Raw genomic sequence first — 10,765 nt, forward strand, 5'->3', positions numbered from 1 at the left:
CCCCCCCCCCCTTCCCTCCCCAGCCAGTCTGCGTGCCACCCATCAGCAGCAGGGAACGGCGCGGTGGGTGTTCGTGGACAAGGCTCCCCATTCCACAGGGATGTCTGCGGAGCTGCTGCCTGTCCTTGCCCAGCTCCATTGGGACTCAGCTGCTACACGCTGGATGAGGATCTGATTTCCAGCCCTGAGGGCTTGGAACCACTGTGGTGCTCATCTCCAGGAGGGGCAGTTCCAAACGAGCTCTGTCTCCGCTGGACCACTGAGGCCACCCCTCCCCCTTCCAGCCAGCCTAGCTAACCTCAAGGATGGCTCTGCCTTCCCCCTCTCATGCCCAGTGGAATCACACAGGCATTTGGGGTCATAAGGAATGTGCTGGTTTGACTCTGAAAACTCAGCGGGAGCGTTTGCTAAAGACACAGCGTAGCTGTACTGGGACCAAAAAAAAGGAGGAGTGGGGCAATGGAAAAAATGATGGTTCCCGAGCGCGGCCAGGTTCCTGCCACCCGTGTCCTCATGCTGCTAGCAGCATTGCCCAGGGACTGCTGCTGTGCTTTAATGACCCTAACGAAGCAGCAGTGCGTGGCGCGGAGCCCGCACCGCTTGCATCCAGTATCCCTGGGTCAGGTCTCTGACTGCTGATGCTTCTCCATCGGCTGGTGTCCCGTCCCTCCTGTCGTGAGCCTGAGTGGAAGTCACCGTACACCCTCCTTGCCCTCGGCATCTGCCTCTGGTTGCTCCTTGCCCTCGGCATCTGCCTCTGGTCCGGTCGCTCGTGGAGGCACGGAGAGCTTGCTCTGACCTGCCAGAGCTACTTTCATCCCGGGTTTTCTGCTATGGCCTTGGTAGAGCTGTGCTGATTTTTGGGGCTGTGGCTTTGTTCCCTGCTGTGTGAGCTCTGGTTTTGGCAAGGGGTTTCGGTAACTGCCTCCCTGGCTTCCCTGCGTAAAAATTCAGTCTCCTTCAATGAGTAACTGTGGGAGGTAGGATGCCTGAGGTCAGCTCTGTTTGCCTGAAGGTTTCAGGCGGACCCTTTCACTTTTTTTTTTTTTTTTCATTAAATCTATAGGAACTTAGATATATCTGAGACCTTTGCATTGCTTCCAGGTTTACTTAGAATATGCTACACGCAGACATCAGAAACGCGGTATTATTTCACTGAGGAACTAGGGAATCGCAACTCAGACAGCTGCGAGTCGCTTGTCTCTTATCACTGGATCTATATCACTGTATCTACATACAAACTGTGTGGGAAAAGATAAGGCGGTGTCTGACTCCTATGTAACATTTCATCCAAACATGCCTGCATCCTCTGGGGAAAGATTTTTATTTTATTTTTTTTATTATTTTATTTTTTTTTCCAATTCTGGAGAAACCCCTGATCCTTAAAGGGCTGAGTGCTTCCTGCTGTATGCTCTGGTACCTCAGCTGCCTTGGGAACTGAGGCTCTCCGGTGTGAAAAGGAAGGCTGGGGACCGGGACTCGTCCAGGATTTGAGTGTATCTGTGCAAACTCTGGCCAAATTACAGATGCGACAGCCCTTGCCTAAGGTGACAAATCCCATCAGCTTTTCCCAGATTATATGAGTTGATGAAAGGGCCTGGAAAAGCAAAACTCCCCAAAGTAACTCCCTGGGATTATTCAAAGGTGAAGTGATAACAGCTAGAAACAATCTTTGTCTCTGCCAATATTGACCTCGGGAGAGACATGTCACCAGCCTCCCACGCTCACTTCATCGCCACCAGCTGAATCCAAAGGCTGCGGTTCCGTTCCTGCAGCAGACGGATCGTTGGAGGCTATAGGGGTATATATCTGAAAAGGATGAGGCACTCCTAGATGTGTGGAAGTAAAACACAAGCCAAGTGGAAAGGGCTTTGTTGAAGCACCTCGGGCACTGGAGGATGGTGAGCTGGGTGCTAGTAAGCCTGCGCGTAGGGGGCAGCCTGTGCATAGGGACCAGCCTCCGCGTAGAAGGCTTGCTCCCAGCCTGGCACTGGTGCAGCTACTACTGCGCGGTGTGTTTCCACGCACTGCGTATTTACCTAGCTCTTTGCCTTTGTATTAGTGCTACTTGCTGCACTGTGGGACAAACCCTCAACTCCTGCGATGTGGATCAGCTTCTGGTCAATTTTAATGAAGCTATGCGATTTACTACACGGAACAAATCTGAGCCCTTGACTCTAAAGGAGTCGAGTGTTCGGCAAAGGTTGTCAGTTATATTAGAGAGCGGCGAGACAAAACAGCATGTAAATGAAATAACTAGTCTGTATGAGCTGGGGCTAATGCATTAGTACAAGAGGTGCTGGTGTGAATTGTCCACACAGGACAGCATGTGCTTCCAAGGGCTTATACTTACACATAGATGTGGTTTTGTGTGAGTAACAGCAGATCAACACCTTCCTTTAACATAATTAGATATTTCTTTTTTGATGCATGCATTGAGCACTGGGGTTTGTCCTAAGGCTGTATGTTTTTCTCCACTGAGTTACTACAACACACATAAATATTTTTTTTTTGAATTTGTGAGCACTTATGGGCGTAATTTAAGATGTGCTGGAATTATAGCCCTGAGTAGAGGAATAGTAGAGGAAAAAAGCCCACAACAACCTATGTAAAAGTATGGAGAAGTAGTCATTCAATGGGAAAAAGTGTGGAAAATTCTGAAGAGATTTTTAGCATGCAACTGGAAGGGAGGACAAGAGAGAAAGTAGCACCCATCTTTCAGTATCTGAAGTTCCTTCTTTAAAACGCATCCCACCTGCGACAACCTGAGTGATACAAGCCAGAAAGCACTGAGAAAATGCGTAGGTGTCACCTGGATATGCTGCACAGCTGAAGACAAGGCTGTGTTCTGCACGTACCCCTTATCTGCTGACCCCTGGTAGCCTGCACATCTGTGTAGGGGGGGACACCAAGAACTTGGGTGAGACAATGGCATTAGCAGGACACGAAATGAGGAGGAGCAAGAAGAGCATGCCGCAGGCTGGGGCCAGGAGGAGGGCTGCAGAGACCCTCTGAGATGTGTTCTTTCCTGGTGGGAATTGGGATGGTGGGCGATGTGATGCAATGGCGATGCTATCCAAGTGGCAGCTGGGGAGGGGATGGGGGAATCAAGCGAGGAAATGAAATGCCGTTACTCAACCAGCTCTCAGCCCAAGGGAATTATTGCACCTTCCTCGATCTTTGAACATGCTAGCGTGAATTTTAGGGAAGTTTGTGCAGATTGACAGTTCATCTCCCACATTGATAAGGACAAAAAGGCTTGAAACCAGACACTGCGCCTCCCCTGAAAGGTCACCCAATGGACATGGATGGCTGGGGCTGCAATAAAGCATCAGGGAGCTGGGAACAGCTTATGTTCCTGGAGCAAGATGCTGGTAGGAAGGAATTAAAGGCTGTCTCCTGGCCAAATGGACAGCCTCTGTAAATCTCCTTCCAAAAGATGCTAGCTCTGGTAGCCTGATGGGGGCTGGAGGAGGCTGCTGGCATCACAGCGTTGAGGATAAAGCCATACAAGTGAAACTGGCTGGCTTGAGGAAGGTGCTGGAGATGTGGATGGAGGCAACAGGGAACTGACCTCTTGTTGCTAGTATCTAAATCATCAGTGACCTGGGAATGTCTAGGGTGGCTCAGAGAAAAGACACATAAAGTGATCCCTCCTGTCAGATCTCTTTTGATGAGGCTTTGCTAGAGGAGGCTGGGGGCAGGGAAAGAAAGCAAAACTCCAAATCTGATCTTACACTTCCCAGCCTGATTTTATTCTCTGTTGTACTTTTTTTTTTTTTTTTTTTTTTTTTTTTCTCCTGGGGGATGTCTGCTGGTTTCCTGCAAAGGCATCCCTCCTAGAAAGAAACAGTCTAAATCTCTCCCATTGGCTATTTGTCTTGGATCGTCTCATACGGGAAGCAGTCTGTTACGATTAGATATGAACATAAAGAAATCTGTGGGGAAAGATGATAATGAAATGCAGGGAAAGCTTAGCTTGGAGAAATAACTCCAGAGGCGGCTTTTCCCACCTCCTTGTTTACAAATAAAATGAGAAGAGAGAAAACACCAGGTCTCTGAAGAGGAAAATAATTATTTTTTTCCCTATTCTAGATGGAGCTGGGGTTAGGCACAGGGAGGGAAACGGGAATCCTTTGCCAAAGTGCCTGTGAAACTGAGGCAGGGAGGGACTAGGGAGACGTACAGGCTGGGAACAGCGAGACCTTGCTGCAGCACGTGGCTCGTGATCGTACCAGCCACTTCTGCTGAGCCCCATGCTACAGTTACGTGCCCTCGGTGCTTGCCCATGGCTACCTGAGCACAAGGAGTACCTGCTGCTGCTTCAATACAGGTGAAATCCCCATCGCTGTCCTGGGCTGGGGAGCACAGGCGAATCTCCTGCTAAGCCCTGTGGTTACGGCGCTGCAGCCCAGGACAGTTTTTCTGCCCCCTTTATTCGTTCTTCAGGGTTATTGAACTGCTACGCCTGATGGCCAGTTGGTTTTTAAACAGCTTCGAACTAGAAGAAAGGAATGTGCAATTCTGATCTCCTGGGGTGGGGCAGGATTAGCAATAGCTTCTTTTTGCATTGTGCTTTTCATTCTGATGTTTTCACATCTTTTCCACGTATGTCTGTTGAAGTGCAGTTGTCAGAAACAAGGAGAAAACCAACCTCAGCGTCTCCCTCCGTTCAGATGCCTCAACGAGGCATTTAGGACATGAAACTGTACAGAAGGACCTGCTAAAGGAAGGAATAGCACCTCCTGGGAATGCTTGTCCCACCCAAGGCTCTATACTTCTGTACGTAGCCAGGTCAAGATGTATTGCCTGCACCAAAATCCCTCTCGCCCTTCCTCTGTGGGAGGCTGGACTGCTTGCTGGGCTCAGTCTCCTCTCTGCGTTTGTGTTCTTTAATGATCCAGATATCGACAAGTGGCGGTGCTTGTCCCTCCAGATGTCTGTCCCCATGGGACTGTGCGATGCGGTGGGTGGCACGACTCTGAGAAAGCTGAGCAGCGGCGCTGGAGCAATAGGGGTCCTCCAAAGCCTTCATGCAGTTCACGTGTACGTACAGACAGACACACGTACGGTAACTGGGAAGATGTGCAATCTCACATCTGTGTGGGGAAGAGCTCGAGTGACAGAATTTCCTGCAGGGATTAATCCTGAAGGGATTAATGGATATGTATCCAGAAGGGCTGGTGCCTCTGGTAAGTGAAGCAGGGCTGCACTTGGCTGCCTCGAGGAATGCAATCCAGATAAGCTGACTTGTTTTTACAGTGAGGAGAATTAACCAGATTTGTTTTCATCATAAACCCCCATTAGCAACCAAGATTTAAAATGTTCCTGCCCAGAAAAGAGAATTAAAAGAGGAACAGTGAAAATAAAACTCTGCCCCAAGTGACATTTATGGCGGATTGGGAAAAGACTAGGGAATCTTCCGAAACGACATGCACTGTTTTTTCATTGCCAGTGGAAGCTGCTTAATGCAAACCCATAACAAAGATGGAATAAAAGTCAATGAAAGGAGAACCGCTTACTCGCCGAGAGGTTTGCAAATTTATATTTCATTATTTAGCTGGCAGGAAAGGCCCTCCATTCCTGCAAATAATTAGCTGCCTGGCATTCCTCAGGGGCTTCAATTACGCACCCGTGTATTTACCAAATCAGCACCTCTGAGAAGAGAATCAATAAAGAATACATAAAACATGTTTTTTGAAATAATCAGTTCAGCGGTATGTTCCTGTTGCCTTACTCATAAAGGTGAAACCTTTATACTCTAATGATATTACCTTTATTTTAGCCGAGCCTTGTAGCCTGAGCCTGTTTGCTTTGGGTAGAAACGGCAGAGGCCAAGGTGGAGCTTTTGAAAAAATTAAGTTCATATAATTCTGGCTGCTTTTGGCTTTCGTGGGCTCCAATAAAAACAGAAGTCTGATTTCTTAAGCACCTGTGGAGCGGGGGGAGAGAAAGCAAGGGAGGAAAGATGGGCAGAAGGACCGCAGAGGCAGAAAGGAGGCAGTGAGGACTTCTTTAGACACAGGCGGTGAAGTTTGAGAAGAGTGAAGTATGAGTATTTGGGCAGAACGAGAGCTGAAGAGCAGGAAGAAACCCAGGTGCTGGCGGTGATGCCTGCTCGCACGTAGGAATGCCACCGAAGGCAGTCGAAGTGAACGGACAAAACTGGAAAACCAGAGCCCTCATCCTGCACTCTGGGAAGCTAGTAGTGACTTGCCGAACACCGTGTAGGTGTTGGCCGGGTCCTAACCAACAAGAAATATATTTATGGTTAAAATAACTCTTGTGTTAACGTGGAGTTACATAAAGATGATGCCCTCGTGAAAGAAGTGGGCAAGAGATAAAGCAAGTGGGCAAATGGATAACTCGCGCTATAATTTTGTAGGTTATTTTATATTATTACATCAGCATTATATGAAAACAAGGAAATGTTGGGTTATTAACTTATGCTTTGTGTTGGGAATGGAGCTGGTGGGGCACTGAGCTGTTAGTATTAGCTATTAGTGTAAGAAACGAATGGAATTTGGGGGCTCAAGCCGTATGCTTGTCTGAGCCTGTGGAGCTGCAAGATCAAGACGAAAGCTGCTATCGGCTGAGCTTTTTCAGCTGCCCTCGGACAGGGCACGTGTAGCAAGCCGTCAAAGTCCTCGCAGCAGAAGGGGCTTCTCCATCCAGCTTTGTAAGGGAACAAGCAATAACTCGTAGTAAAATATGAGGGAGATTCAAGACCAGGCTATGCGCATTGCCCAGCTCCGTATTTTCTATGAGCAGCCAACAGAGTTTGGTAACGATGAAGCTGCAAGTGTCGTCTGATGCTGCTTCATCTCTGGGGTAGGATCTTCAGGGCTGTGAATCTGTTGCTCTCCCTTGCTGAGGAGCCTGGCTGCTACAGGGAAGAGCGTGCAATGCAGGAGGGAGGGAAGGAGAGATCACATGGACTCTGTGTCAGGAGGGTGGAAAAAAAGGGCTCTCTCTTCCAAACCGACGTCGTTAAGAAGAAAAGCAAATCACAGTGTCTGCAAAGAAGCCCTTGAGGACAAAGATGGGAACAGGGTTGGGCAATGCAACAAATAGACCATTTTTCATCACAATCTCATAATTGCTGTCTTGTTCCCAGTCTGCTCTTATGATAGACTTTGCAATACCCACTGGGGACTCTTCTAGGACACAGCATTGTGAGCCAGAACCTCATTTTAGCATTATACCAGGGAAACTATGCTCGGCAAACTGGAGCCACGGAGTCAACTTTGGATCCAAAGCACTTTTTTTTTTTTTTTTTTTTTTTTTTTTTTTTTTTTTGGCTCCAGAAGCCCAGAGCAAGGAATGTAAATTGGCTTTGCAGAAGTATGTCAATTTTGGTGCCAAAGTTTCATTTGATATCATCTCTGTCTGGCACCTACACAGCAGGTGCTTCCTGGGATGACCTGAGGCACATAGGTGCAGCACGAACATGGAGCTGAGCTCTGCTAACCGTGTCTCATGTGATGTGCAGCCGTGGGGACTGTCTCCTGCCACTAGACCCCCGGCTGCAGCTACAGGTGGTACTCCTGCCTCCTTGACCCCTACCCAAACTGACCCCGTGCCTCCCAGTCAATGTGCACGAGTGAAAAACCTTTGCTGCTAATGATGAGTGACTTGCAGGTTCTGTGTTCTGAGTCTTGCCAAAGCTGCTCAATCTACTTGCGTAAGAAGCTCGCAGAGGAGTCCAGGATGCAGGTCTGCCCCTTTTGGGAGCAGGATGCCCCTCTCGTTGGGGTACCTGACTGAAGTCACTGGGGGTGTGCCACAGAGCCTTGTGCTGAGCTTGGCAGTGGGCTAAATGAGGCAATTGTGTCCTGCTTGATGTGATTGGGGGCTCTTGTAGTTGTGAGATCATCAATATCATCGTCAGTCATAGTCACTTGGAGGTGGTGAAGCTCCTGCCTGAACCTCAGCTGTTGTGCTGCAGAGGCAGAATCCATGCCTGAATACCGAGTCACGTGCTAGTTGCTGTGCTGGGCTGTGCCTTGGTCTTTGCTAGTTCTCAATCACAAAAGGCATGTGGATTCTTATTTCGATACTCGGCAGAGATCAGGTATACCAGATAAGACTTTCCAGGCCTTGGGTTCATTGTCTTACTCTCCTGGATGGAGGAAAAGGAAGCGTGTTGGAGTAAGAGCGGTTTGGAACGTCAACCACAGTCAAAGCCAGACCAGGAGGAGCTCAATGCTTCCCTGGATTTGCAGTAAGGCAAGGCTCTAACCATCTTTCTGTTCCTTCAACTGCGACGTCAGATGTGTCATGCTGGGCTGCAAAGGGATTCACTTCATCTAAAGACAGCCTGCTTTTGTGGATGCTTTTCTGACCTGGATGTGTTTGAATCCTCTAGGAATTCAAATAAGCTAGGATCGAATCACCGAGTGCCCCAAAGCTGCCCAGAATTTTCAAGGTGAAAAAGGAGTTTCAATCAGATTCCCGACCCCAGGAGTCTGTTCCTACCCTGTCTTTAACTGTTAGTGTTTGAGTGAGCAGATTAAATTGTTTTCATGATGGGACAATGAAATTTCTCCATTTCTCACTTGCTTCCAGGCTCACATTTGATAGCAAACTCCCATGGAAAGACTGCAAAAAATTCCTTGCTGGAAGATATGATTAAACACCAGCCTTCTGGTAATGTAACAGGCAGATCACACTAACCTGATTCCAACCTCTCCAAGCTAATGCACCCTGACAAGAGACTGTTTCAATTAATTTGGGGTGATGGTAACCGACAGCCTTTTATGTGAAAGGCTGATCTGTCCATGCAGAAGATGTCCTTTAACATACCTTTGCAAATAAAGTAGAAGGAAGGTAGTTTAAACAAGACAGCAAAAGCTATCTTGTGTAAAGTGTTTTCTTGGAGCACCAGGCTGATGGGGAGCATCTGAAGGAGCTGGGGGGGGGGGCTCAGCCTGGAGAGGAGGGGGCTCAGGGGGGACCTGATTGCTCCCTACAGCTGCCTGACAGGGGCTGTAGGCAGGGGGGGTCGGTCCCTTTTCCCCAATAACAAGTGACAGGACAAGAGGGAACAGGCTCGAGTGCACCAGGGCGGGTTTATACGGGATATGAGGGAAAATGTCTTCACCAAACGGGTGGTGAAGCCCTGGCACAGGCTGCCCAGGGAGGCGGTGGAGTCACCATCCCTGGAGGTGTCTAAAAACCACATGGATGCGGCGCTCAGGGACATGGCTTAGAGGTGGGCTTGGCAGTGCTGGGGTAATGCTTGGACTTGGTGATCTCAGAGGTCTTTTCCCACCAAAATGATTCTGTGATTCCAGTCCGCGATTCCCCCATCCTCAGCACTCTGCCAAGTGAAGCCGTCCACAAATTGCTCTGCTCTTCCATCCCCACACCTCCTGGATTATCTCACCTTTGTACCTCTCTAGCCTGTTCTTGTTCCAGGTTAACAAACCCCAGTGAGCAACAGAACCGATTTCTAGCAGAGGCGACAATATTTCATTCCCTAAACCCTGCATAAGCAGCCTGGATCTAACCTGGGGGATGTGGGGCTTTCCTGACCAAAGCTACGTGGGGCTGGCTGAAGTAACCATCCTCATTTGGTGACCCAGAGTGATGGACCAGCGTGTCAAGGGAAAGCTTCTGCATTTCCACCTGAACTCATCTTTCCCATTCTGATTAAAGTGGGAATTCCACCCGCCTTCCCTATCCTGGGTTCCTATGAACTCATGGGAAACCAGGATTACCCTTCTTCTACTTACAGGTAAAATGTGCTCCCATTCAGTGCCTTGGGATCGTAATGTGAGACATGATGGAAAGGAATGGTGATATCATATTAAAAGAATGTTTCTTTTTGCTAGAAGCAATTTTTGCTGTGCTTTGTTTTGTTTTAACCAGACACAGCCCCGAGTGAAACCTTTTAATGTGATGCGAAGTGGTGTGGAGAATTAGTCACTTCTATTAAAAAAAAAAAAAAAAAAAAAAAGCGGGATGCAGCCTGGCAGGAAGGCGTGGGGATGGTGTGGCTAAGGCTGTGGGATTTGCATGGAGACAGGTGGATTGCTGCACCGCAGTAACATTTGGCAGGAGGAATTTTCAAGGATGGAGAGTGTCACAGTTATCCCCAACGTGCACATGTGATGGCTACAGGGAGTTTCACGCGGGTGGTAGGAAGCAGAATAAAAGTGTCTCGCTCTAAGTGTCTTTATTACCATGCGCTAGATAAAAATGCATTTAGCCACGCTGAGCAGGAGACTGTTTGTAGAGTAGGTGGAAAGCCGGGGGTTGCAGAGGGAGCTGAAGGAGTTCAGAGAGAGGAGGCAGAACGGTGCGTGGAGACAGAGGGGCCTGTGTGTGAGATTCCTGTCCAGTTCCTGGGGGACAGGGAGAAGGTAGGGGAAGAGGAGGCTGTTTGTTGCTTTAGCTTCTCTACCTTTCTCCTTGGGTCCCGCAGCTTGCACCTCAAGTGCTTTAGCTCTTTTCCAGGACACATCCTGCAACACGTCCCTGGCTTCTCCTCCCTTACCACCAGACAAATTGGACCTGGTTAAGCATCCTCCCACAGTTGCCTAGGCGCCAGGGCTGACAGTGTTGTGATGGCTAAAGAGCATGCTGACAAGGGACCTGCCTGATGCTGAGTGACAGCGCTGGCCTCCCGCCAGCCGCGCCAGGAGCAGCTCCACGAACGAGCTGCAAGAGAGATGGTATTTGAACGTTTTGCAAATGCCGTGCCTGGGAGCTGCACAGTCGCTGCTCAGAATCCACGCTGGGAGAGCTGCTGTGCTCCTGT

The sequence above is a fragment of the Falco punctatus genome, assembly GCF_963210335.1.
Source record: "Falco punctatus genome assembly, chromosome: 3".
In the NCBI taxonomy this organism is placed as follows: domain Eukaryota; kingdom Metazoa; phylum Chordata; class Aves; order Falconiformes; family Falconidae; genus Falco; species Falco punctatus.